The following is a 27,219-nucleotide window of genomic DNA, read 5'->3' on the forward strand; positions in this document are numbered from 1 at the left end:
AATAGAAGTTAGAGAAAAAACAACACCGAGCTTAAGTCTTTAGCGCGTTTGCCTTTGTTCCCGTTGGGGGTTTGCGGAGCGACATTTGTTGACATTGAAGCACTCTTACGCACTTTAGTGAGCTCACGACGCATGCGATGGCAGTTGTGTAGAGAAGCAAGCCATTAAAATCAGCAAAAGCTGTTGCAGCCATAAAAAAGAGGTGCATGCCATGGCGTATGAGTAATCTGTGTTGCTGCGCTTTTTATGAACGTATGCGAGAGTGACTTTTATAGCTGACAAGGCGTGTTGCGCTTCATTTTACATTGAATAAAGTATATTTTACTATCTTGCCGCATAGTTTATGTTAAACTTTTTGTGCGCTATTTTTCATTTAATTTTTTTCTTAAAGCAAATGCGTAAGATACTACTGATGACGATGATGATAACAGTTATATGAAAAAAAGATATATTTTTTAAAAAAATATACCTTTATATTAAAGACATGCGAAGAAAATAAAAATTATGAAAAAGAACTATTTTTATTTTTTTTTTATATTTTCTTTACATATTTTAAAATTTTTGTTTTTATTTTTTATGTTTTTCATTTTTTTTAATTTTCCATATTTTTAATTTTTTTAATAGATTTCTTTTATTTATTTTTTAAATTTTTTTTATATTTTTAAGTTTTTTTATTTCTTTTTTATTCTTTTTTATATATATTTTTTTTATTTTTTTTTTCAGGTATTTGTATATATTTTTCACCTTATTTTATTTACTTTTTCATTTAAAAAGCAAGGCAACCCAAGCAACTAAAACAAGCATATAAGCAATGCCCGCCATCAGCAACAAACGCACCATTTTTTCTTTCGCGCTTTTTACTACACTTTTATACTCATGCCGCCACATGCTGCAGCAAGCGGCAAGAAAGGCTGAAAGGAAGTAAAGCATTCCTCGGCGTAGTTTATGAAAAACATTTTATGTCAATGTCGTTTGCATACAAAGAGACAAATAAATGTAAGAGCAGACATTTGTTAATGCACACACACACATACAACCGTATGTGTCTGTATGTGCAACTGCCGCACGGCTTGATGTGTTAAACGCGTCTTGAATTTTAAATTAAATCACATGTCCGTGTGTGCGTTTGTAATTTTTATATATACAAATGTTAATAATAATATATTAAAGAGTGTATATGTGCGTGTGTGCATATTTATGGCACTTCAGTGAGCGCACACACATTTGTATATTTGTCGCTAAGTTTGTGTGTGGCTTTTCTGCATCTGTCTGCTTAATGGAATTGCCGTTTGTATGTCTTTCTTGGCAGCAACCGGGAAAGAAACATATGTTTGTATGTATGTGTTTGCTCTTTAACCCTCCCTCTTTAAATATGCATGCGCGTAGCTGTTTAATGTGTGTGTGTGTAAGTGGCAGCGCAACGTGATAAATTGCATGGCGTTGCGAATCTATCAAGAAATCACAAACAGAGCTGCTACGTGGAGGTAGTAGAAGTAGAAGAAATAAAGAAAGTGAAGGAGATTATATGTGTATACATAAACAGGTAACTACAAGTAGTTAAATGCGAAATATTTAAAAACAAGGTAAGAATTAAGAATGTTGAAAATAATGGCAAAAAGAAAAAGGTATAACGACATAAATAGCAAAAAAACATAAAAAATTTTCTTACTCAACAAAATATATAAAATAACAAAAAATTATATCATATGTAAATATTAAAAATTAATATATAACAAATAAATAATAAATTTTACTTGGGGAGGTATTCTGGTCGAGTTATGAAAAAATAATCTTTTTTATTTATTATTTCAAAGTTTAATTATTTGAGAATACGTTTAGAAGCACATTTTTTTTAAATCCAAATTATTTTTGGCGATATTTGCTAGGTGTTTTACTGACCCGGCATCCAAACTGGTTCGGCCAGTGCGCGCAACTTTAAACACGCCTAACTGGAAACTAATTTTTTCAAAAAGATCTTAGCGATTGCTGTGGTTCTACTGCACTGATTTAACTGACATTTTTAAAGAGTTTTCTTTAAAGACTTGTCTATGTGTGGAAGTAGCCATATGCCCAAATTTAAATGTTTATTATATTTTAAAAATTCGAAACACTAAAAAATGTGGTATACAATTGCTTCTTAGTTTTCTTTCAGGCAGTTGCCATTTTGCGAAAAAAAATGTAACTTTTCTGTAGCACGAACATTGCGACATTATTCTTGATTAATCATTTCTTATTTTTTTGCCGGAGTGCACACCTCAAACTTTAAACGCGTTTTTCTCAAAACACACTTTTTTAAACTGGCGGACATGATTCCGGTCGAACTACTCAACCGATTTGCTTAATTTTTTTTTAAATGTTCACAAAACGCCTGTATTTATTATAACTTATTGACAATGTTATGACAAAATTTATGTAAAACAAGAAAAAACGTTAACTTCGGCTGCACCGAAGCTAATATACCCTTCACAGGTGCATTTCTTTTAGTAACTATGTGTTCAGTTTGTATGGAAGCTATATGCTATAGTAATCCCATATGAACAATTTTTTCGGAGATTACATTGTTGCCTTAGAAAACAATCTATACCAAATTTGGTGAAGATACGATTTCAAATGTGAAAGTTTTCCATACAAGAACTTGATTCCGAGCGTTCAGTTTATATGGCAGCTATAGGTTATAGTGGTCCGATATCGGCAGTTCCGACAAATGAGCAGAAGAGAAAATGACGTTTGCAAAATTTCAAAAGGATATCTTAAAAACTGGGGGACTAGTTCGTATATATACAGACGGACGGACGGACGGACAGACAGACAGACGGACATGGTTAAATCGACTCAGCTCAACATACTGATCATTTATATATATACTTTATAGGGTCTCCGACGCTTCTTTCTGGGTGTTACAAACATCGTGACAAACTTAATATATCCTGTTCAGGGTATAAAAACATGGGGAAAAATTAAAAAAACGTTAATTACTTTTTTATTTATCAACATTTTTTCATGATTCTAGTAGGGACGATAACCATTCACGTACTTTTTAATAATAAATTGGGTTTTGATGTTTCAGATTATCCAAACATGAGAAATCGTGTCCGCCAGTGAAAAAAGGTATCTCATTCACCCAGCCATTTCTCCGACAGATGTCATCAAAAAAATTCCGAAAAAATTTGTTTTTACATTCCACGATATACTCATGATATGCGAAAAAAGTTCTATTGTAGAATAAAAATTTCTATGAAAAAAAATGTCAAAAAAGCAGGCCAGATTACCCTACTGACCCCTTAACAATTTTCATGTTTTTTTTAATTTAAAAAAAAGTTTGTTAGTCCCTCTTAGATTGTGTTGCCGTTGACATAATATATATGAGTCAAATTAATACCGTTGGAAAGGAGAAGACAAACATAAGTGCACAACGATAATTTCTTTGGTAAAAACATTTCAAAATGGAGCATCAGTTCTTCATTGATATTTCAAACAGTTCATCAATATTTTGTACAAATTGTTTTGGCATCCTTTCGCAGTTGCATTCGTGGCCACATATCACAAATTCAAATTAGCCGATTTGATTTAATTGTTCATTCACGCAAGAATTGAGCCAAAACCAGAAACAGAACAAATGATTTTGCACGAGAAGGAATTATAAATTTATTTATTTTTTTTTTGTCTATTAATATTGTTAATAAATTGTATTCGCTATTGGTCGAATTTCGACCACTGGTGAACCTAGCCTCTATAAAAATCATATCGATATTGAGTTACTCTCTTCTAAAGTGTAACCGCTCAGCTCAAACTGCTTCATCAGTTTATTTTCAATTGCGAAACGATATAATTCAAATTTGGTCGTGTGATTTTTTGAAGACAAAGCGAACAAAATTTGAGGTAAAATTAACTTTGTGGTTAAAAAGCACCGTCAGTTTATAAAAGTTGAATCTTTTTTCGATTGAATGATATATTCTAGCGAATAGTTTTTCTTCCACGGAGCAGGCCGTAACCACTGCAGGAGTGGTAGTCAATGTTCCGCCTTTTTTGACTACCTCACTAGGTGTGCCCGTTAGTGTTAAGTTTCAATACGAAATTTGTAACTGTAATTGATGTCATATGGTGATTGTTGATAATTTCAATTTGTATTTTTTTCGAAATTTAAGTCGATAAAAAAATATTTAAGTCGAAAACTTAAATTTGTTCAAACTAGTTTTGATATAGAAACGCCTTAAGGGGGCAGCCTGCTTTAGAAGCTTAAAAAAATTTTTTTTTTTTTTTTTGCTTAAATCTCTTTAAAAATAATTTAAGAGTATGCGCGGCTTCTCGGTTTTTCCTTTTTACGATTTTTCTTAATTGGCGGGCAGGATAGAAAAAAACTAAACGTCGTATAGAATTGGGGCAAAGCTTATTATCTTTGGCATTAAATTATATCCTATTTAAACAAAAAAAAAAAAATAATAGAAAAGTAAAGTCAAATTTTTTTGGTCAAAAACCACTTTTTTCCAATTAAAAATAAATGTAAAATTTTACACTTTTTTCGGAGTTTTTTTAGTTTAACTAGAAGATAAGTTATTAACAAATATGGATCTCATTGAATTTTTGGTTTCCGATGGAAATTGCGACCTATATCCTGCCCGCCGTCCGACAAATGCCCCTGCGAGATGGATTGGGCAATTGCTTCCTAAAGGCAGAATATCAAAGATTTCGTATCCAAAAAATTTGTGAATGATGTTTAAATATACATAGTTAGATAAACCTTAGAAATTTCGCTTTAATCAATTATTTTTTTCCCTCCCAAAAAAATCCTCAAAAAAAATCGATTTTTTTAAGCCACTAAAGCAGGCTAACCACTTAAAGAAATTAATAAAAAAATTGATAAAAAGTTAAAACTTGAAAATTTTGTGACATTGATTATCAAACGATTGCATTTGGAGGCTAAGCTGAAAAAACACTTTCTTCCGAGCGTTTGTTATGAACTATTGTACTATAAAAATTAATATTGTTGATTGCAGGTAGGGTCCTAAGCTGGAGCTTGATTTAAGGATAAACAAAATACTTCAAATTAAGCTAGAGGTATAGGTTCAACTAAAGAAAACTCAGGATAATTTTGCTGGAACATCTATGGTAGATGATAACAAAGTTGAGATCACTTATTGCCCCCATTAAAGTCATTATCTTTACATAAAATGACATGCAGTAAAACACTTAGTAAAAATATCGGTGAATAAGTGGTTATTACTAGCTATATTCGGACTAAATAGTCAAAAGACAAGTAGTTTAGAAGAGATGTCAAGAATAGAAATTATGTGTCTAAAAATAAATTAGTCCGTTGACTACTTCGGTAGGAAGTGAATCACTTCAACACACAGCGTGGCATATAACACGGATATTCTAAAAATCAGCACTTTGCTGCAAGAAGAACTTCTACTATAAAAGAGAGTCGCACTCACGACCCTTACGGGAACAGTCACGTACTGCACCCAACCACAGCACAATCCAATATAGCATCGATATATTAAATAAGTGACACACACATGCACCACATACCCATTATATGAAGTTACCAATGTATTTTTCTACCACCTTCATCAAAGGCAAGAGTGAGTACAAGCGCGTTTACATACACTTGAACATAATAACTGTAATAACTACAAAAATTATTGTAGTCGTAAGCATCAATGCTGTCATTAGACGGTGACGAACACCACACTCACCGACACAACAACAACAACGACAGCATGAAAACAGCATTAATGATGCCAATGGCACCGCAAAGCACAGCAAACGCAAAAGCAAAATGGAGAAAGGAGAAATGCCAAAGCGAATGAGGTGGATGGCGAATGGGGAAAAGTGTTTTTGTATTGGCGACATGTTGTGGCTGCAATTACTTTGCTGCAAGTCAATGTAGGTGGTAGGTAGTAGGTGGACTTGTGGCTGTGTACGTGGCAGTTAATGTATTTCACACACATGAAGGAATGCGAATGTATCTGTGTGCGTGTGTGTGTTGGTATTTACTCATTGCCATCAAATTAATAAACTCCGCTCGTTACTTTCTGCACATGCTTGCTTATTAGAATTGTTGTTTTTGTTATTGCTGCGCGTTTGCTTGCGTGAATATAAGAATTAATGAAAAGTTCATTAAAAGCAAAGTAAAAATAATTAAATGCATTTTATGTGCCGTTATGATACAATAATATTTAAGCAGGAAATTTCGCAACATTTTAATGACATCATTTTGTGGTACAACAACAACAGCAATATAAAGAGTGCGGTAGCGCGGAGGAATGCTGGAAGTGCTGGTGGAAACTGATTATTTCGAAAAAGTTGGGGGTTTGCTAATTTTTATTGAAGAAAATGAGGGACTGCGGGCATTTTGGTATATACGATTTCTAATTGGATTGAATATAAAATACAAAGAAGGAAGCACAATACTCACTTAAAAATACTGTAAATTTTTATGGAATAGTTTATAAGTGAATTCAATTATTTGAGAATTTAACGCAAACTTAATTCAAACAGAAAGAAAATGAAATTGTATGACTTCTCAAACAAGTCTTACGGCTTTCTTTCTGTTATTAAAGGGCTGTTAATTTGATGAAAAGTAAAGATCTGCTCCATAGGCCGTGGAGAATATGGAAACCTGTAAAAATGACTGCGATCTATAATAAACAGAAACAGAACAGAACAAATTTAGTTTCAAAGGCAATCAATGAAAAAATTGAAAAGGTCTGAGTGACTTATCGGCCAGTGACGATGCGAGATAACTATTTTTTTTAGGTTAGGATAGGTTATATGTACATACAGGTTATTATACGGCTGTTAGGTCATACATACTACTGATCTATAGCAATGCCAGATCGAAGTTCAGTACAATTTGGTTCAAGAGAGGCTGGATGTCTAATTTTGAGACTTTGTCTAGACTCTTTAATGGCACATTTTTTAGATATCGTCTTTTTCATGCTTACTTGCGACAAGGCAATAGAGTAATAATAGAATAGAAAATATTCTGACTAAGGTCAGCTGTAAGCATAAAAAATTAATTTTCACGTATTTTCATACAAATCTTTACTATCGCCTTAAAAATAGACTGCTGAGTCAATACAAACATCTCAAGGCTTAATCCAACTAGCCATTCACTTGCTATAAACCTCGGATGGGATGACTTTTACTGCTTTCAGTGAATGACTGTTAATGTTTTGAGATTAGAAAACAGAAAAAACAAGAAAAAACGTGAACTTCGGCCGGACAGAAGCTAATATACCCTTCACTGGTGTATTTCTTTTAGTAACTATGTCTTCAGTTTATATGGAAGCTATATGCTATAGTAATCCGATCTGATCGATTTCTTCGGAGATTACATTGTTGCTTTAGGAAATAATATATACCAAATTTCGTGAATATATCTTGTCAAATGTGAAAGTTGTCCATACAAGAACTTGATTCCGATCGTTCAGTTTGTATGGCAGCTATATGCTATAGTAATCCGATCTGAACAATTTTTTCGGAGATTACATTGTTGCCTTAGAAAATAATCTATACCAAATTTGGTGAAGATACATTGTCAAATGTGAAAGTTGTCCATACAAGAACTTGATTCCGATCGTTCAGTTTGTATGGCAGCTATATGCTATAGTTAACCGATCTGAACAATTTTTTCGGAGATTACATTGTTGCCTTAGAAAACAATCTATACCAAATTTGGTGAAGATACATTGTCAAATGTGAAAGTTTTCCATACAAGAACTTGATTCCGATCGTTCAATTTGTATGGCAGCTATATGTTATAGCGATCCGATATAGGCAGTTCCGTTAAATGAGCAGCTTCTTGAAGAGAGAATGACGTTTGCAAAATTTCAAAACGATATCTTAAAAACTGAGGGACTAGTTCATATATACGAACAGACGGATGGACGGACAGACGGGCGGACAGAGAGACGGACGAACATAACTAAATCGACTCAGCTCAACATACTGATCATTTATATATATACTTTATAGGGTCTCCGACGCTTCCTTCTGGGTGTTACAAACTTCGTGAAAAACTTAATATACCCTGTTCAGGGTATAAATATATGAAGCAAAATCTAGCAAATACGGTGAGGGAGCGATGGCTGTCGTTTCGTGTAAGCGCAAAAAGTCGGTCAAAGTCGTGCTAGAATGTGAAGGCGTTTTATAGTAAAAAAACGAAAAAAAGTACTTTCTGCCTACAAATCCGTAAAAAACGGCCAAATAGTATTCCTAATTGACCACACCATAGTAATCAAAGAAAATCATGAGCATCACCTTGACGTGTGTCTGCTTTTAAGGTGGCTTTAAGTTCTAGAACGGAACGACATTCTCTAGTTTGTTGGATCATGTTGACGTCATATTCATGACCCACGCTTCAGTCATCAGTAATGATGGGCTCTTTGAATGTAAAGTCTTCAGACACGTTGTTAAGCTTCTCTTTTGCTCACACTACTCGACATCGCTTTTTTGCAAAAGATGGAGGTCTTTTGGTACGAGTTTATGTTTATATCCAAAACATCAACCATTATGGTTGAGTCGATCCAGAAGGATTGGATAGATTCTCTGCTATCTCTTAAGTGCCAACATAAGAGTTTTTTAACAATATTTCCTTAACTTCTACGTTGTTACTGTCAATAAAGGGATACATGGATTTACTCGAGCAATAATTAGTATATCTTCAAAAATTTATTTTCATATTAAAAATAATTTTTTTCTTGCAAATTTTTTATTATTACAAAGATACAGATAATTTAGTAAGATTAAGGGAAATCTCAATGGGAAAATATTCAAAGTTTGGTCTTAAAAACGTCATTTCTGGTAGTTATTTGGAAAAGGTGCCTCCGCGTCGACAGCAGAACTGATCAACTTCAGGATTTAGAAAAATATTCTAGAGAATCGTTTTACGGGATGTCATTGGAAATATAATACAAAATTCTAAAAAACTCATAAGAAAATCAAACTATGCGCGAACATTAAAAAGGTTGTGGTAAAACAGATAAAAAAACAATTGACAATTCGATTTGCGCGCAAAGTTTGAATGTAAATTCAATAATTTACTAAAAAAACTTACCTCCGCCGAGGTTTTGAACAAATTTAAAGCAGGTTCGATTAAAGTTCGACATTTAAGCTCACATTTCAACAATTTTGGCAACCATGCAAACATAACCTCACACTGCTCGTCTAGAGAGTTGTTGATAAAACACGCATATTACCAAGTAAATAAAACAGAATATAAAACAAATATTTGCATAAACACCAGAACACACACATACACACATACACGAGGACAAACAACAGACAAGTGAACGCACTCAACATCTGTCATTTTGGAACAGTGAATACCACAGTGGCCTGCGCCATAAGCCACCTCTGATGGCTTTCCGGCACACCACATGCAATTTCCGCCCAACCGCAGCTCATTTCAAGTTGCTTAATGCAATTCGCACTCGCTTAGCACACAATTCGCGCGCGACAACTGCGGCGCCGAGTAAATAAATGCGCTGCCAAATGAGTGCTAATACTGTTGATTATGTGGCATCAACTAATACCAAATATCGCCTGTAACTATGGTGCTAATATTTTGCATATACAAAAGCAGCCGTCGCAAACAAGTGACTGCATACAAGTATGTGTGTGTGTGTGTGTGTGGCAGCAGCGCTAACGAATCATAAATAAACACATTGCAACTAAATAAACAACACCAATAAAATGTAATTTATACAAATGGTTATCGAAATGGACCGAGCAAATAAGCCAAAAGCACAGCAAGTGATTCTAATTGCGCGCTTTTGGGCGTTTAAACATGGCCTCGCGACGATTTGCCATAGTTTAGGCGGCATAGCCATGTGTGATGACTAAGTGACAAATATGCGCGCGGTATGTGTTAAATACTGGGCGCAGTTGATTGGCTGCCAGCGCTAAATACATACATACCAATTTAGTGTGCTTGTGTGCGTGGCTGCGCTTGGCATTTGTCTATTATAATAATACTGGTGGCAAATAATAGCGAATTTTCATTGCAAAAGTGTGCGCTCGAAATGAATTCGTTAATTAAATTGGCTGTCTGCTCGCTTGGTTGGCATTGTTTTCGGCGAGCGCGCGCCTAGTTGTATGCTACAGCGAAATGCAGCAGCCTATTAGTGGCTACAATAGCGACAATTGCGCGTCGGTTACACTGCATTCCATGTGGACGCCATATAAAACACACAAATGAATATAAAACATATAGCTGTGTATTATAACAAAGGTGGCTGCGCTTGTGTGCGTTGTAGGGCCCGCCATACGTGCATTGCATACATTTTATTTATGACCATTTTTACTTTTGTATACGAATTTTCGTTATTTGCGCACACAGCGCTGATAAAATCCGCGTACAAATAAATAAATTTACATTTTTTGGTATATATGAGTACACACGCACACCAACACACACACAGAAATACATGTGCTTCAGCGCACATTTGCAATTGTATTTATATTCGCGCGCGGAATTTTGATTTTCCAACGCAATTTCTGCCTGCTTTCTGCCAGCAATTATTTATCACGCGCCCGCCTTCCCACCCGCTGTCTGCGTACTGCTGCGCCCACCATAATAAATATGCGCCTTTTCAACCGCTCTGACAGCCGCGCGGCGTTTATGCGAGTGTTGAATTAAAAAATTGAGAAATCCAAAGTGTTTTTTTTCCACATTCCATCACGGTAGACACCTTTATATGTAGCAGTGTCGAATATACTAAACAAGTATCTACATACATATAAATATACTATGTGCGCATTAGGGTGTCAGTTAATTTACAAGTTGATTGTTTCTTTGCAAAAGTTTCAGTTTTTGCCCTAAAAACAAGAATTCGATGGAACCAAGCTCTTTATTTTCAGTATAAAGTCTGACTAAATTATATTTCTTTTCTCATGCCTATAACAAGAGATTTTTTAATACTTTTCACTATGCTGTTAAATCAACAATTTTGGGAGAGCCATTTTCTAATACAAAATTTACCGTTCTACAAAAAAGTTGTTAACAATTTTTTTCATGGAAATATTCCTTTAAAAGTTAAACGCTGTTAAAAGTGTACATCAAATTACCTGAGCATTCATGCAAGTGATTTATACACGCTGTGTTGCTCATACGACATGGTGTACTATATGAAGGAGTACACTTAAACACAACTATAAACGGAAAAGAAAATTCGTATGGCTTTTATAGACCGAAAAATTTTGTATATGCAAATATCACCCACCCTAATGTACATAAGTATCTATGGTGTATTTGTTATTTTCATTTGCACTGTTCGGCGTTTGTTTGCTTTGGCGCTTTAAAGTGATTTATATAATTGTCGATAATAAAGTCGATGATTCATAACGGTTTTAAGTTATATTTATATTTATTTAAACACAATTGTGCGCTTTGAAATAAAGTGGACGTGGAAGAATAGTTGTCGATTTGAGTAGCCCAATTAATTCATTAATGGCGGATATTGAAAAAATATCTCCGAGCACAAAAATTAGTGTCTAGTCGAAGTTTTAGCTAAAAATTAGTTTTTTATATAACAAATGTGTTCAAGTAACTTAAAACAGAATTCATGTTGTTGATTAGGATCCGCATATTTCCAAAAAACAATAATTAAAAAGCTTGATGTAGCTCAGTTTGTGTTTTAAGTAGAAGAACACACCGAGCTTTGTTGCAATCGAACGGACCATTCAATCGCACAGGTTAGTTCTTTATATTGGTAATCATTGATGTTGAAACATTTGTGGGCCCACTGTTGATGTAGGAACCGATATCAGTTACATTTTAAGACACACAAGCGCAGTTGCTTTCGACTTAAAATGTTCATATGTTTTACTTTCTTAGATATATTGGAAAGGTAAATAAGTTTTTTTTAAGAAAGATGGTTGTCATTGATAGTTAAATAAAATTTAGTAAACTTTTTCGGTTTTTGAATTTCAGTTAATTTTATGCATTAGGAATCTTTTTCAACATTCAAAACTTCTTTCGAAGATTCTCCTGAAGTTTGGCTACATGATCCAGGGTATTCAACATTTTGCAAAATAAATCTGTAAATCCAGATTATTTCCAAAAATCACAAAAAAAAAGTTTTTTTCTAACTTCTTACTGCATATAAACAAAATAAGTGATTGGGATCTTAATATTTGCAGTTGGTATTTGGTGGAATTGTATACAATCGATCAGTGTACCTAGTGGCAGTAGCGAATTTCACATAAAAAGTTAAACTTGGAATTTCTTGTAAGCTCACCGCCGAAATATGGAGTCAAGTTTATCAGATATTTGATAAAAATATCAGTTGTAGCCAGATGTGATGAACACTAGTAATTATGGATGGAGCCCTACCTCACTTCGTAAGCTAAAGCTGGTATTTGTATTAATTAAAACCATTAAACAGACAAGTAAAGGTACAGATAGCTGTAAATTTAACGATAATTTAGCCAAATTTCATAATTTTTTTGAATATTTAATCATACCTATGGGATGTATGCTACTTTCGATATGTGAAAGCTAAATGGTTCCTCCTATTCTCTTCGTGTTGGGTAGAGTTAAATTAAATTTTAATGTTTACAGAAAAACAAAGCTAGTACTTGCGATTCATTAGGTGTCTAACATTTTGGTTCTAAATGTGAAAAATATATATGTATGTATATCGGTTAGTGAGAGCACATTTAGGAAACTTTCTAAGTTGGTAGATGCAATGGTTGGCCTTGTTATACTTGAACCCACGAGCTTCACAAAAACTTTCCTTTCTCGCAAGTCCTTCATAAATAAGGCTATACTCGATTCATTCTTTGATATTGAATTCAAAATCTCATAGTGAGCTCACATTAACTAAGCCAACATGTTAATATTTTGTAGCTAAACTGCTTAAGCACAAACTGAGTGCGGTATCCACTTGAAATGATAATTGGAGTATACAGAATTCACCAAACAGTGCGTTTGTAAGCAATACCGAAAAATACAATATCTGTTCGTTGATTTCCTAAGGCTTAGAAATATGGTGAATCAAAGTGCAATCTTGCGATTAACAGATAAACTCACCGTGTGATAGCCTAGTGACACCAAGTTTGAATTAAATAATTTGTTTTTTCTCCTCTATGTGTACTTAGTATTCATTCACAGTATTATTCTTAAATAATTTTGATTTGGATTCACAATAGCAGTGTCTTGCATATCTAACTTCCGCAGAATACCTAGACAAAAGGCCCAAAAACGATCAAATCTAGCATCCTAAATTCACCGATTTCAGAGCGGCGATCCTCCACGGCTTATAATATACTCTCTTGGATCATTCATAATATTCTGATGGCAATATCCATATTTTTTTTTTTTTTTGAAGGGGGGGAAACGGGTGTGATATAGATGATCCTTTCCCACTCTCATAGTGGCTAACAGCAGAGCACCTGAACCCCTAATTTTCTAATTATGTATGTGACACCCAACAAGAAACCTCGTAGACACTATAAAAGTATATATAAAATATCAACGTGTCCAGCGAAGTAGTTCCTCAGTTCTTGAGTTATCGACCAAAACTTTTCACACATATTTCTTTCACAGAGAAGCTGCTTATTTTTCGGAACAGCGGATATCGGACAACCATAGCGTATAGGTGTCATACCTGAATGATCAGAATCAATTGCTTGTCGAACAATATCTTTTAAACGCGTGAATGATCAGCATCAATTCAGCTTGGCTACGCAACAATATCTTTTAAACAACATTTGTTTCTAGGCCATCTAAATAATCACTTTTCTAAAACCCACCACTAGAAGAAGGACAGAATCACTGCAGCGTCGTCTGAGGTACGTATATTTCGAAATATAGTATATTTTTCTTCAAAGATTTTATTGTATTTACTAAAAATATGATATCTATACAAGTATATCCGTAAATTTAAAGAAATTGCTAGTATTTCTACTTCTGTGTTCTTTAAAATCAAATTTCGAAAATAGAAAAAAAACAGTATTTTAAGTGTTCACTGAAAAAAAATTTAAGAAAGTAGTTAGCTTCATTTAACACTATGAGTTCCCCCAGCATGTAACATTCACCATGATCTTCAAATCGGCTAAACGGTAAAAATAACATAAGCTCACAGATCAACTTTTCCACTCACGTAAAAAAAATTAAATCGAAAAAATTGTGTTTTTGCGAATTTTTCATTTCGTTTCGCATATTTCTGGTATTCACTTTGCCTTCACATTTGTACTTCAAAAGTAAACTTCCCCTAAATGCTAACTGCAATTTGCTATTTAAATAACAGATTTAAAATTGTAATAAATGCTTATCATGCTGCCGCAAACACACGCGCATACGAACATTGCTTTTCTCGAAATAGCGGCAGAGAAGCCAGAGAGCAGCCAGCGAGAGTCATGACAGCAGGAAGTGGAGTCTAACAAATGACACCAAAGGAGATAGACAGGAAGAAGCGACGACGATGGACAATGGAAAACAGCAGCACACAAACATATACACACACAGTTATATACATATATCCTAATGTATGTGTATGTGTGCTGGTAATGAAAACGAGAATCTGCGCAAAAATGTAAACTCATCAGCATATTTCATATTTTGCACAATTTAAAGGTAAAACCGTGCTTCTGCGCGAGCACAAACATGGCAGGAGCACACAAGAATGGGACGCCGGTATGTAATAAAATGGAGTGTGGCTGATATGGGGAGTGCTTAAAAATTTGCATAAAAATTTAATAAATTACAAAAAATGAGTGAATTGCATATGTTGCACGATGTGAACGCCCACAAACACACACATACACTCCCACTTATACACATATATATACACAACCTCATATACATGTCCGTACATGTGTACAGCGTCAGAAATGACAAAAGCATTAAAGGCAAACAGCGAAAGCAACTACCATAATCACCCAGGCAATGACGTGCGCTTGGCATTGCATATACACAGGCGCTACCCACGTGCGCTTACAGACAGACGCTTAATGTAGCCATAAAGACAGCAATATGAGTGCAGCACTCAAACATAAGCATGCATGCGAAATGTTGACGGCAAGCTGTGTGAGCTAATTTGTGGCGCCACCCGGAGGAGCTACTTAGCTCGCATTTGTGTGTGTATTTTTGTGTTTATGTGTATGCATATGTACATGCAAGTGTGTGTTGGTACAGGAGTATGTGTTTTTGTATTTATAAATTATTATTTTTGCCTGCTTTTGTTACATAGTAGTGTCTGACTGCTTAATTTTTGGAAAATCATGTAGCGCCCATGGTAACATACACACATACACCAACACAAGCGCATTTTAAAGCATGCACATAAATTTAAAGACAAGATTTTTTCTATAAAAAACTGAACTGTGAACTTTGGTTGCATGGAAACTATAATAGCCTTCACAAATAAATAATTTTCCATACAAGATCTTGCTTCGATCAACCGGTTTGTATAGCAGCTATATGTTACAGTGATCCGATCTAAATAATTTATACGGAGCTTGTAACTTTGCTTTGGCATAAAATGTATGCCGAATTTCGTGAAGATACCTTGCCAAATCAAAAAATTTTTCATATAAGGGCTTTATTTGCTCGATCAGTTTGTATGGCAGCTATATGCTATAGTGGTCCGATCTGAAAAATTTATTCGAAAATGATAGCGTTACTATTGGAAAATAATCCATGTCAAATTTCATGAGCATAACTCGCCAATTCAAAAAGTTTTTCATATAAGGACTTGAACTCGAGCGATCAGTTTATATGACAACTATATGCTATCGTTGTCCGATCTTAAAATTTCGTTCGAAAATTATAGGGTTACCATAAATAATAATTTTTGTCAAATTTCGCGATCATATCTCCTCAAATAAAATAGTGTTTCATACAAAGACTTGATTTGACTGATCATTTTGTATGGTAGCTATGTGCTATTCTGGTCCAATATCGACAATTCTAACAAATAAGTAGCCTCTTTGAAAGAAAAGGCTGTATGCAAAATTTCCGATCGGTATCTCAAAAAGTGAGGCACAATCTGGCGTATATACAGAAGCACGATCTTGACTAACTCGACTAAGCTCATCACACTACATTTAACATATACACTTTAGAGAGTCACCGACATTTTCTTCTAGCAGTTACAAACTTCGTGGCAAACTCAATACAGCGTACCTGTTCAGGGTATAATTATTGCAAATATATACAAAAATACACTTAAACTTATGTGTTTGAAATAATTTTTTCGTGTAATATTTTCGCTTTTTAATTGTTTGTATGTATTTGTGAGTATGTGTGTGTTTGTGTGCAATAAAATATTTTACGCGCAAATTGGTAACTGCTGGTAAACGCGCTAGCAGGGAAGTAGACGCTCGGCCGAGTACTTTACGCCACCAAACCTGCCTACCACATCAGCTCGCCCCCCCGGCATACAATAATTGAGCTCTAAGCGTCATGAAAAATTGTGATGAATGGCGAAGTTTTACATATTCTTTTTTTAGATTGTTTATTTTTGTTTTCGTTTTGTTTGGCGCTTTGCTTTCTGTTTGTTCTCTGAAGCAATTCAAAGCACCAGCATGTTTACGCATTCATAGTGCATACTTTGCGGCGCTGGAACTTTCGCGTGCTTGTGTTGGCGTTGAAGTAGGCTTTGTGTGTGATTTGAATTTGTCCGGATGTTGTTTTGTCACTTTTTCTTTTTCTCATTTATTTTTTTTCTTTTTGTTTTTTGGTTCCTTCTACTTGTTTGTTATTATTGCGTGTTGCCATAATAAACTTTTGGCAGCAACAACTAGTATAACTGCAATTATGGAAAAGAAGTCGTGACATGAGTTTTTGGCAGTAAATTCGAGAACGATACAACACACAATACAACAACAGGAAAACACGTAAATACGACATAAAATATTTAAAAGTGAAATTAAAAGTTGTAACATCATGTTTCCACAAAGAGAATAAAGCATTTAAGGCGAAATAAAAATCAGATTTGAAAATTGCTTTACATATCTTTGCTAAGTAGTGATTGCAGTGTTGCCAGCCTAAATTCTATACACATATAATAAATTGAATACATCAAAGCAAAAATTGTGTCTTAAAAAAGAAAGGAGCGTAAATTCGTGCGAAAGCACACAATTGTTTTCGATTTTTGTAATGACACAACTAAAATTTCCTTATAAAACCAATGCTACTTTAATGTATGAGAATCGAAGAATATTGGGTAAACTTTTTACAAACAAATACTGAAAAAATACTGCAATTGCAGCAGTTATTCGGACGTGTCACCAACACAACTATCAAATTGGCAAAAGAGTGAGTAATCAAACTTTTTTTGAATTTATTTATTTTCGATTCGAAGTGGACAGATAAATAGCAAATAGTTAAGTTCGCTGTTTATTTATACTATATAATGCTCTTTATGCAATAAAAAAGACACAAACTGGCAAAAAATTGATGCCAAGAAAACCGAGATCACGTAAAACCAATAGTAGTGTTGATAAAACCATTGTACGGAAGAGCAAAGTCGATCCTTTTAAGTCAGTCAGAGAAATTATGATCAAAATTAATGAAAGTGTCCAGAAAGCTTGTAAGAAGACAACTCAACGAAGCTCAACTTTGTACACGAATTAGCAGGAAGAAACCACTTCTGGCTGCAAAGGCCAACAGACACAAGCCAGCACAATTTTGGAGGCACGTTTTGGGGAGCGACGAAACCCAGATAAATGGATGGGTCCAAATCGAAAAACATTTGTACGTCGTCCACAAGGTCAAGCCTTTACTCAAAAACCCACAAAGCACGGCGGTGGAAGTATCATAGTCTTGGGCGCGTTTTCATGACATGGCATGGGGCCAATTGTTCGAATTAATTGTAAAATGAACCGGTTTTAGTACTTGGTTATGCTGAAAAATAAAAATGTGAAGTGGTGATTAAAATTGGTGGATATAGTACAAAATACTAACGAAGTGACCAATCTTATGCTATTGTTTTTACTAATTTTTATAAATTTTTGTACTTTTTGAAAAACCTTTTCAGAATGTGCTATTTATGTGTCCAGGGCTGAATATTCAATGCTATCAAATATTCGATAGTATTTTTGTGAGAGCAAACTTCATCAAAATCTTCTGATAAAGGTGATAAATGGCATCATTCAGGCGAACTGAGAGTGAAATTTCTAAACCGTGAAATAGAGGATCGCATCCAGGAAATAAGATAAACTTGAAGCAATATTTGACTATCAGTTTGATGCAGACTCGCGACAATCAAACCATGCTTAAGCGGAACAAAACTGTTACTTGATGTAATTCAGCTCATAAGCACTTGAGCATCCACTGCAGAAGGACTAAGGGTGCCAAATATACATACGTATATACAGAAAGGCATTAAAAGATTGCTGAATTTCTGTAGTTAAACTTCTGAATGATACCTTCTTTGTTCAAAATTTTGAAGAACATTTTCGGCGTTGGAAAAAGTTTGTAACTAAATGCTAGTTAATAAAAAATGGTGGACTTTTGACCGGTATATCCTCTGCGGTAGCCGTTTTCTGGGTGTAGTTCATCATAAAACGAAATACGAGTACCTGCAAATTCGTTAATCGAAGTTGTGAGAGTTGTCGTTTCTTGGGATAGTAGTAAAGAAGGTTAATTTAGTTAACATAGATAATTACATTAGAGAAAGAACCTACCTTGAATATAGCAAATGTGGTATATTAAATCTATTGTGAGTAAATAAAATTATGGAGATAAAGTTCGGACCTCATTACTTTATTTAGGAAAGAAAAGAAGTAAAAGTGGAAGAATACCTAAGGTGACAATGATCTCTCTCTCTCTCTACTTTAATTAAAAACGCGAAAAGTTTACGAAAATGACCTCCAATTTATTGTGGGTGAGACTGAAGACCCGGTTAATTGAATCTGGAAACATTTCCAGCTGAAACATACTTTGAGCGGAACATATTCGTGTTATTTAAGGTCAATATAAATACTAGTTACATTCAGGACAACCAAAATGCGTGCTTTACAAAGATTAAGGTCTAAATAATTTGATTGACCATAAGTTTGGGAAGAAGTAGTCGATTATAGAACTTAATTTGCCAGATCAACAAACAGCAGCTTACGAGGGTTGCCTTTCATCGAGATTAGAGAACAAAAACAATTATTAATCATCGAAAATCACTTAATTGTTTTTCAAGTCAAGCTCCATAAATTTTTATTCACTTTTGCAAGCTATTGAGCCAATTGTCGAAGCAATTTCGCCATTCTGATTGAAGTATCTCCAAACCTGCGTCCAGAGCGGCATCATGTGTCATCACCAGTCACAATGTCATACGTGTATCGAAGCACCACTATCGTATATTTTTACCATTTCTCGTGACCAATCGAAGAGAGCCTTTTTTGAGAGTTCGACAAATTGTGTGAGATCCAACAAATTCACTTACAGTCAAATATTCATGCAATATTGAATATATGCTGCTAATGACTTCAGCTGTGTCAATCACGTGACAGGTCACATGAGTATCGCGCAATATCAGTTTGCGCTCAGCATCCGAAACAACAACGGTTTTTGGACGACCTTCATGAAATTTCTTTAGCAGTGACCTACGATCTCGATTGAATTGACAACACCATAGATAAACACTGGTATTTTGGCGAGATTCATCGCTGAAAGTTGAATTAAGCTCATTTGTTGAGAAAACTCACATCGAACTTTGTAACAAATAACTGCACGAAAATGTTCGCGACTATTTTTTGGTCGAGAAGAACGTTTTAAATTATTGTATGTCAAGACGTTCGGAGTATGCATACCAAAAGTGCCAAACTTCACGATAAAATAATGGGTTGTTATAATGCAATACTAGGGTTACCAAAGCTCACGCGAGAGAGGAAAGAGGAGGATGGAGTCATGTGTAGAAGTTGTTCATACATGTGAGAGGACCTGGCTACATTTGGAATCTCCAATTGGCTCCAAACAGCGAAAAGGAAGAACGACTGACGCGCTGTTGTAAACTCGGCTAACTAGCGTAAGCGGTAACTACGACAATAAAGGAAAGCAAGGGTTACGAAATATAAAAGGCAAAGTAGCTAAGTTAAGCCTTACTTTAACTTTAAATAAAAGTATCATCTCAGAACAACTGGGTATTTAAGTAGGAGAATTTTTTTTTTACAAATAACAAAAGAAATCGGTGAAGTCTAAGAGGCTATTCTCTGTTTCTTTTGAAAGTATGGTTCAATCGTTTTAGAAAATAAAAGTATAATGACGAAAAAACGCAAACTGTGTTTCTATAATGAATTTTCCAGAAATTGAACATGCTTTTCAAATTAATGGATTTATATAGAACAAGATTAACTTTTAAAACCACAAAAATATTTTCATATGCATTTTGAAAGAAAAAAGTTCCCCCAAACCGAAAAAATTGTTTGTTTTTGTTGCGCTAAACTTCTGACCACCACTTCACTTGCATACATACCTGTTCAAGTGGATTAGGCGTAATATTCTGCGTGAAGAGGAAGAAAAAAAAGCGGCACACGGCGCACTACACGCACGTACGCATCCACGCGCAATGCCGAGGCACAAATTTTCGCTGATTTTGGTTTTCAAGCTTACGAAAACAGGAGTTGCTCGAAAAAATTGCTGTTTTTGTCATGCCTGTACGCAACTAAGCCGCGTTGAGGTTCAAGAAAAGGCATACGAAAAAGTCCAACAGCAGTTAGCGCTGGCGCGGGAAATTAAGTAGAAAGGAGTGCCACTCCACAGGCATACCTTCAAACGCAAACACACGCAAATAGAAACACAAATACAAACACAAACATGCCAGGGCATGACATGTTGTTAGCATGCTTTTGGGCGCTCAAGTGCCCGCCATCAAGCATATTTTCGGTTTTACAAGCGCCATCAAATTCCACCAAAGAGGTAAGCATTTGCGTTCCTACCTTTTTACTGCAATTCCATTTCGCTTTGTTTTTGCTTTTTTTTGTCGTTTTCACTCAACTTTAATATATTTTTTTTGTTGGTTGCATTAAAAATGAATGAATAACTGCGCACTGGGCGAGTTTTTTTTACGAAAAGCTATTTTCTACTTGCTGGCCTTGCGCTTGAGGGGCGCGTGTGTGTGAGTTTTTTGTGTGTGTGCGTGTGATTAAACGTTCAGAATTTAGATTCACACACTTTGGACAGTTTTTCCTTAACGAAGCGCCGATTTTTAAATGTGTTTTTCTCGCACAACTTGCTTTTATGCCTTTCTCTTTAGGATATGTGTATAGTATATGGGGGCAATTTTTTACCGTTAATTCTTTTCACTTTTAACTGCATATTGCTTTTATTTACTTTACCCTTTCGCTTTTATTTGAGTGCCATTTTTCCACGCACGCATTCCGCTCACATAATGAAATTTACCGCAAGTACTTTCGGTGGCAAATAAATAAATAATACAGATTCGTACACATTAAGGGCTTTTTCGACTATTTTTATGCGCTCTCTCCTCATCAACTGGCTGGATCCTCGCCGTGGGCTGTAATTTGAGCGGAAATATTTAGCAAAACTCACTTTGTCGCACTTAAAAATTCCAACGCTGACATTGTGACATTTGCACCACATCTATTTTAAGGGTTAAGTGCGCATTTTCAAATGGCAATAAAAGCAAGTTCGATAGGTAGCTGAAGTAGCCGTTTTACCGCTACCCGTTGCATGAGGCATACTGTGTGTGGTTATAAGTAAACGTCGAGCACGAAATTCTATTACGATTTAGGTGAATGAAAAACGTACAAGAACTTCAGGTTTTAGTTCTCGGGAACATTTTAGAGTTAGCGCTATGAGATAATTTACCGAGTCAGTATTTTTTTCCAAATTGGAGCCGGAGCCAGAATAGAGACCATATTTTACAAGACAGTCCTCACAACTGTGATTATCTAAACTGAGATCTTATGCGAAAGGAAAGAAATACGTCCACTTTTCGCCACAAACTTGAGTTGAAGGTTATGCGTTTATGAAGTGCTAACAATTTTTTTTCACTGGGACTTTCAAGTTGCCCTGAGAAGTGAGTTTATGTTTAACTCCGTACTTAAGGCTAGTATTTATAGCTAATAAGCAATAAATTGGAATGCGTGGTGAACTTTGAATGATCTATTGTTCAGCTCAGAAGCCAATCACTGACTGAGACGTCTAAACGGCGAAACTAGGAAACTGCGGCTGCACTGAAGCTATAAACCCTTGTCAGGTGCATCATTTATAACATAAAAGAGTTTAAAAATACCTTTAATTTGATTTTGGTAGATCAGCTTTTATGGCGACTATATAACATAGTGATCCGATCGGAACCATTTGTTCGGAGATTGTAATTAAAATAATGAAATGAATGAAATAATTTTCTGTACCAAATTCCGTGAAGATTAGTTTGAACGGCAGATATATGCTATAGAGGTCTGATATCGGCGGTTTGGTCTGGTCTGATATCAGCAGCGTCTTGAAATAGAAAGGACGTGCGCAAAATTTCAGATTGATGTTTCAAAAACTAGTTCGCGTTTACTCGTATGCAGACGGACATGAATAAATCGACTCAGCGTGATACTCCGATAATTATAATTTGTATGTATATGGAATATGCATACATTATAGTCTCCGACGTTGCCTTCTGTGTGTTACAAACTTTGTGGAACTCACCCTGTTCAGGTTATAGAGATCGCTGATAAAATAGGATTATTTGACGGACATAACCAGTTTTAATATTGAAACTCTCTAAATTGATTCTAAGCGAAAAGCACGTAATTAGTCCTTAAGCATCTACCTAATGTAACATCACGATGATCCCAACATACAGGGTTTATCCAGAAAGTAAAAGGACTGAATTTCTACCACCGCGACTGTACTCCGGATCGTGCGGTAGAGGGCGTTCCTAGCTAACGGGCTGGTCAGTTGTTTCCGAGCACCTGGAGAGTCAGGACAAAGATTTTCCCGCGACGTGTTTCTGTGAGTCGTGCCAGCCGAAAATGCAGCGTTCTGTGCGAAACTGTGTGAAACTCAGTAAATCTGTGACAGAGACGTTTGATATGATCAAGCAGGCTTACTCAGATGTTGCTTTAGCAAGAAGTGTTGCGCTTCGGTGGCATTAGGCCTTTTTGGAGGGCCGGAAAGACGTCGCTGATGAAGACTGGAAGAATGACCAAATCCAAGTTTTACGTGGAAGTACTCAAGAGACTCAAACGAAGGATCAATCGAGTCCGACAAGACATCGCAGCTGATTGGTAGTTGCACCACGACAACGCCCCGGCTCACACCAGCTTTCTTGTTAACAGCTAACTAACCACGACCGGCGTCCCAACGCTACCGCAGCCGCCCTACAGCCCAGATGTGGCCCCCCGGACTTTTTTTTTTCCTTGCCTGAAAAGGCCGATTAAAGGCAAGCATTTTGTGACGACAAAGGGGATCCAAGCAGCATGAACCTCGGCTCTCAAGGCTATGCCGGAGAATGCTTTCCGTGACGCCCTCAATGCTTGGAAATCGCGCTGGCAGCGCTGCATCGACGCAGAGGGAGGTTATATTGGTTCAATAAATTTTTTTAAATCGACTCAGTCTTAGTGTTTTCCGGACAGACCCTGTAAATATTCTTCCGGGGCACCGGCGAAATAATTAGGTATGGCAGAACCCGTTTTACCTTTCTCTAGTGAGTAGAAGTATGTCACACCTTCTGAACATCTGGAATTGGTAAACGCTGGAAAAGTCTTTGCCTTCTTCGAAGCAGCTTCGGCGGATGAAGCTGAACGCTTCGGTCGATTCTTGGTTTTTAATATGTACCAGAGAATTTTTGTTTGTATTTCAACATTAGGTTCGTCGATTCTGTTATAAACAAACTTCTACGCGGTCAATCTTCGATCTAATAAAAGAAATCATCTAGTCCGACCGTCATGTACGAATTTCCATTGGTCCATTTTTAAAGGCGATAAAATATGGGGCACTTACAACGTCAAGCAAAATGGATCTAGCTGGAACAAACTGTGGTTAAGCTGGATTGAATTGGTCAGGATTTTTTGCTATGTGGTTGGTGGGATCCACAAGGATTCGGCTTCTCTCCTCTTAATTCACAATTGGACCGCCAGAAGACAGCAATTGCCGTAAGGGAGACAGCATTGCACAATAGCCAGGCCACGCACATCAATTATAACTCGCCACAGGCTACGGATGCTTGATGGAGAGGTTCCTATGCATCCACCTTATAATTCGGACATGACACAAACTGATTACTTCGAGTTCCCGTCTATGACGAATGATGTCGCTGGTTAAAAACTCGGCTCAAGAAAGTCGACTGTTTTAATTTTTTGGCAACAGTGAGGAAGGTTTCTATGAGCGTAGTATATTTAACTTTAATAATATAATTCTGTGCTAATAAAGCCTTCGATTTGGAATAAAAATAACTTATTTTCAGTAGAACTTCTAAGATTGCTTTATATGACAATATTGGAAAAAGTGGAGACTGCTAGGATTCTCAGTCCTTAAAGTATAAAATTTAAATTAGAGTGTCGACTTGGCTTAGTATGAATAGTCCACTAAAAGACAGCCTTAGTAATTTTAAGATCGCACTATTTTTCAGATCTTTTACCTTTTTCAGCTTTTCAACAGAACGAAATAATCACTTATCTTGAAGTCTAATGCCATATATCATGTCCGTTTTCAGTTTCTTACCTGCAAATGAAGGAAAAGAGAACAATTAAAACTTTGTGGTTAAATTTACGCTTAATTCAAGCAATAGACAAGTAAACTAAAACATTTTTGTATTAAATGCCAACTAAAATGTTGCCACGAATATAAACGGGCTACAAATAATTCTATATTTCTAGCCAAACCACACCCAAATCTAAGCATTTAACACCAAACAATCCCTGTTGAAAAATATTTCCAAAGAAAATCAGCGAAGAGCTCTATTGGCTTTAGCCACAGAGCAAAATAAAAGCATTTCAATGGATAAAATGGCAACAATAGACAATTTACAACAACACATTCGCAAATGCACCAAGCAAAGTGCAGAGCGCTTCAGAGGAAAGGTGCGCCACAAATGTACAAAAACGACTGCGGTGTAATTGTGGACTCACATTCGAAAGAATACAAAAGATGCAACAGCCACTAAATGCGAGCCGCGCTAAAGTAGTGCCAGAGCGCTGACTACAAAATCTAGCAGCCGATTACTAAAGAAGCAACACAAACCGTGAGCATAAAGGAAGAAACAATCAGCGCGGCGGCGTTCGTAAATGCGCTCTGCGCCAAAAGGTAGACTATAAATATTTGTTGCCGCCACATCAGCGTAACAGCAGCTCAGACAGACAGGCTTAAGTCGCGCGCACACAAACAATGCAAGTGCATTCAGTGGCTTGATAGCGGCAATAATGTTGCATATACAATAGAAACTTTAGATTGTTGCCATAAAAGTCAAGTGAAAATGTGAATGCATGCATATTCTAAGGAGTTAATGTTCGCAGACATGCATGTACATGCACATGTACACATGTGTCTGTCTTCTAGCCATTTGAAGTGGAGTTAATGGTCCGCTTTGTGGCAGCTCTCCAACTAAACGCCCTCACCATTCCAGCCACGGGCACTCAGTCGCGTAAGCTGACAGCCACGCCTCTAACTGAGTGTGCAGCGATTGCTTTGTTGTGTGCTTTTAGGATGCCAAAATCGGTATGTGTTTGAATGTAAGATAAATGTAGAGGCAGTGATAGAAGTGAAGGAAATATATATGTACAGATAAATTGTAATACATATTAGGGTGGGTTGATTAAAAGGGAGCCAAAAAATAAAACAATTGCATTTCGTCAGTTTTTTGGAAACCCGTATGTTATCTAACACCTAAATGAATATTGGCATTCTAGGGATTATTTATCGAAATCGGTCAGATCGGACAGCAATATCAAATATTTCCCACACAACCGATTGTTCAGAGTTTTTAAACCTGTAAGAGGTTGGTTCGAAATCGGTTTTAGACCTAATATATATACTTAGCTGTTCAGAATGATCCATAGAACATGTAACACACACGCGATTTTATAGCAAAAAATCGACCCTCTCTAACGTGTACATACAATTAAGAGGAAAGAAGATAAAGGTAAAGAAAAGTTTAAATACAAAGAGCAAGATCAAAATAAAAAAGAGATGAAGAGCAGATTTGGAGAAGAAGATCGAGACTAATGCAAAGCCAAAGTTAAATATAATGACAAACGCAAAGATAAAGATAAAAACAATGGCAAAATCAACGGTAAAGATAATATCAAAGACAAAGACAAGAGATAAAGAATAAAATCAGGGTTAAGAAATTGATAGAGACAAAGATAAAGTTGATGGTAAAGATAACATTAAAGACAAAGAAGAAGATAAAGATCAAATTCAAGGTCAAGATAGAGTTAAAAACAAAAGCGAAGTCAAAGAAAAAGGAAATGTCAAAGACAGAGATAAAATCAAAGGAAAAGATAATGTCTAAGATCTAAGAGAGTCATAAATATTAAAATCAAGGTCAAGATGAAAACGTTAATAAAGGTAAAGGTAAATATAAAGATGAGGTAGAAAGATGAAGATAAAGATAAAAATGACCATGAAAATGAAGATGAAGATAAAGATAAAAAGATAAAGACGAAAATAAAAATAAGGAAAAATATAAATTTACAGTTAAAGAAAAAGGAAAGATAAAGTTAAATAAAAGGATAAAGACAAATATAAAGATTAAAACAAAGATGAAGACAAAGATAAAGATAAGATAAAAGACAAAAATTTTGAAAAAGACAAAGATAAAAAATAAGATAAAGATACAGATGCAGATAAACGTCTGGATACAGAGTATATAAATATAAAGGAAAGGAACATGATCGAACATGCTAAATAAAGGTAAGAGAGATGTATAAAAAATATATATAAACGTAAGGATCAAGTGACCGATTTTAATAACGCCACTTTTGCTACTCAAACTCTCAATTTTCAGCTTAATAAAAATTACTTGATTGTAGTTGAGGCGAAAACTAAAAAAAAACTATTGCATACTTTTAAGCGCCACTATATGAAAAATTATTGAATTTGGGTTTATTATGAAAAATCTTATTTTAATTATAAGCTGATTTAAGCAGATAACACCGCGACTTCAGCACAATGAAAAATACCATATCCTCACGTCTAACCTGTCCATAAAGATGTCTTACATAACTTTAGGCGCATGCATAATATATGTAACAACTGAGCTTCACTGCTGTCATAAACATACGAAAATGTTGCAGAGGATTAAAAGCATATAGAGT

The 27,219-nt window shown here is 35.5% G+C and overlaps 2 protein-coding genes across 2 annotated transcripts in view; one reads left to right on the forward strand and one right to left on the reverse strand.

The window, feature by feature from the left end:
• Positions 1–2,712, forward strand: part of LOC126751772 (acetylcholinesterase) — a 454,065-nt gene extending 451,353 nt beyond the window's left edge. The window contains exon 11 of the transcript XR_007665922.1: positions 2,672–2,712. The gene's annotated coding sequence lies outside the window, so the exon portion shown is untranslated. The remainder of the gene's footprint in view (positions 1–2,671) is intronic.
• LOC126751768 (protein timeless homolog) overlaps positions 1–27,219 on the reverse strand; it is a 571,553-nt gene that overhangs the window by 176,230 nt on the left and 368,104 nt on the right. The gene's annotated exons all lie outside the window — the stretch shown is intronic.

This window comes from Bactrocera neohumeralis, chromosome 2 (assembly GCF_024586455.1).
Source record: "Bactrocera neohumeralis isolate Rockhampton chromosome 2, APGP_CSIRO_Bneo_wtdbg2-racon-allhic-juicebox.fasta_v2, whole genome shotgun sequence".
NCBI classification, from domain to species: domain Eukaryota; kingdom Metazoa; phylum Arthropoda; class Insecta; order Diptera; family Tephritidae; genus Bactrocera; species Bactrocera neohumeralis.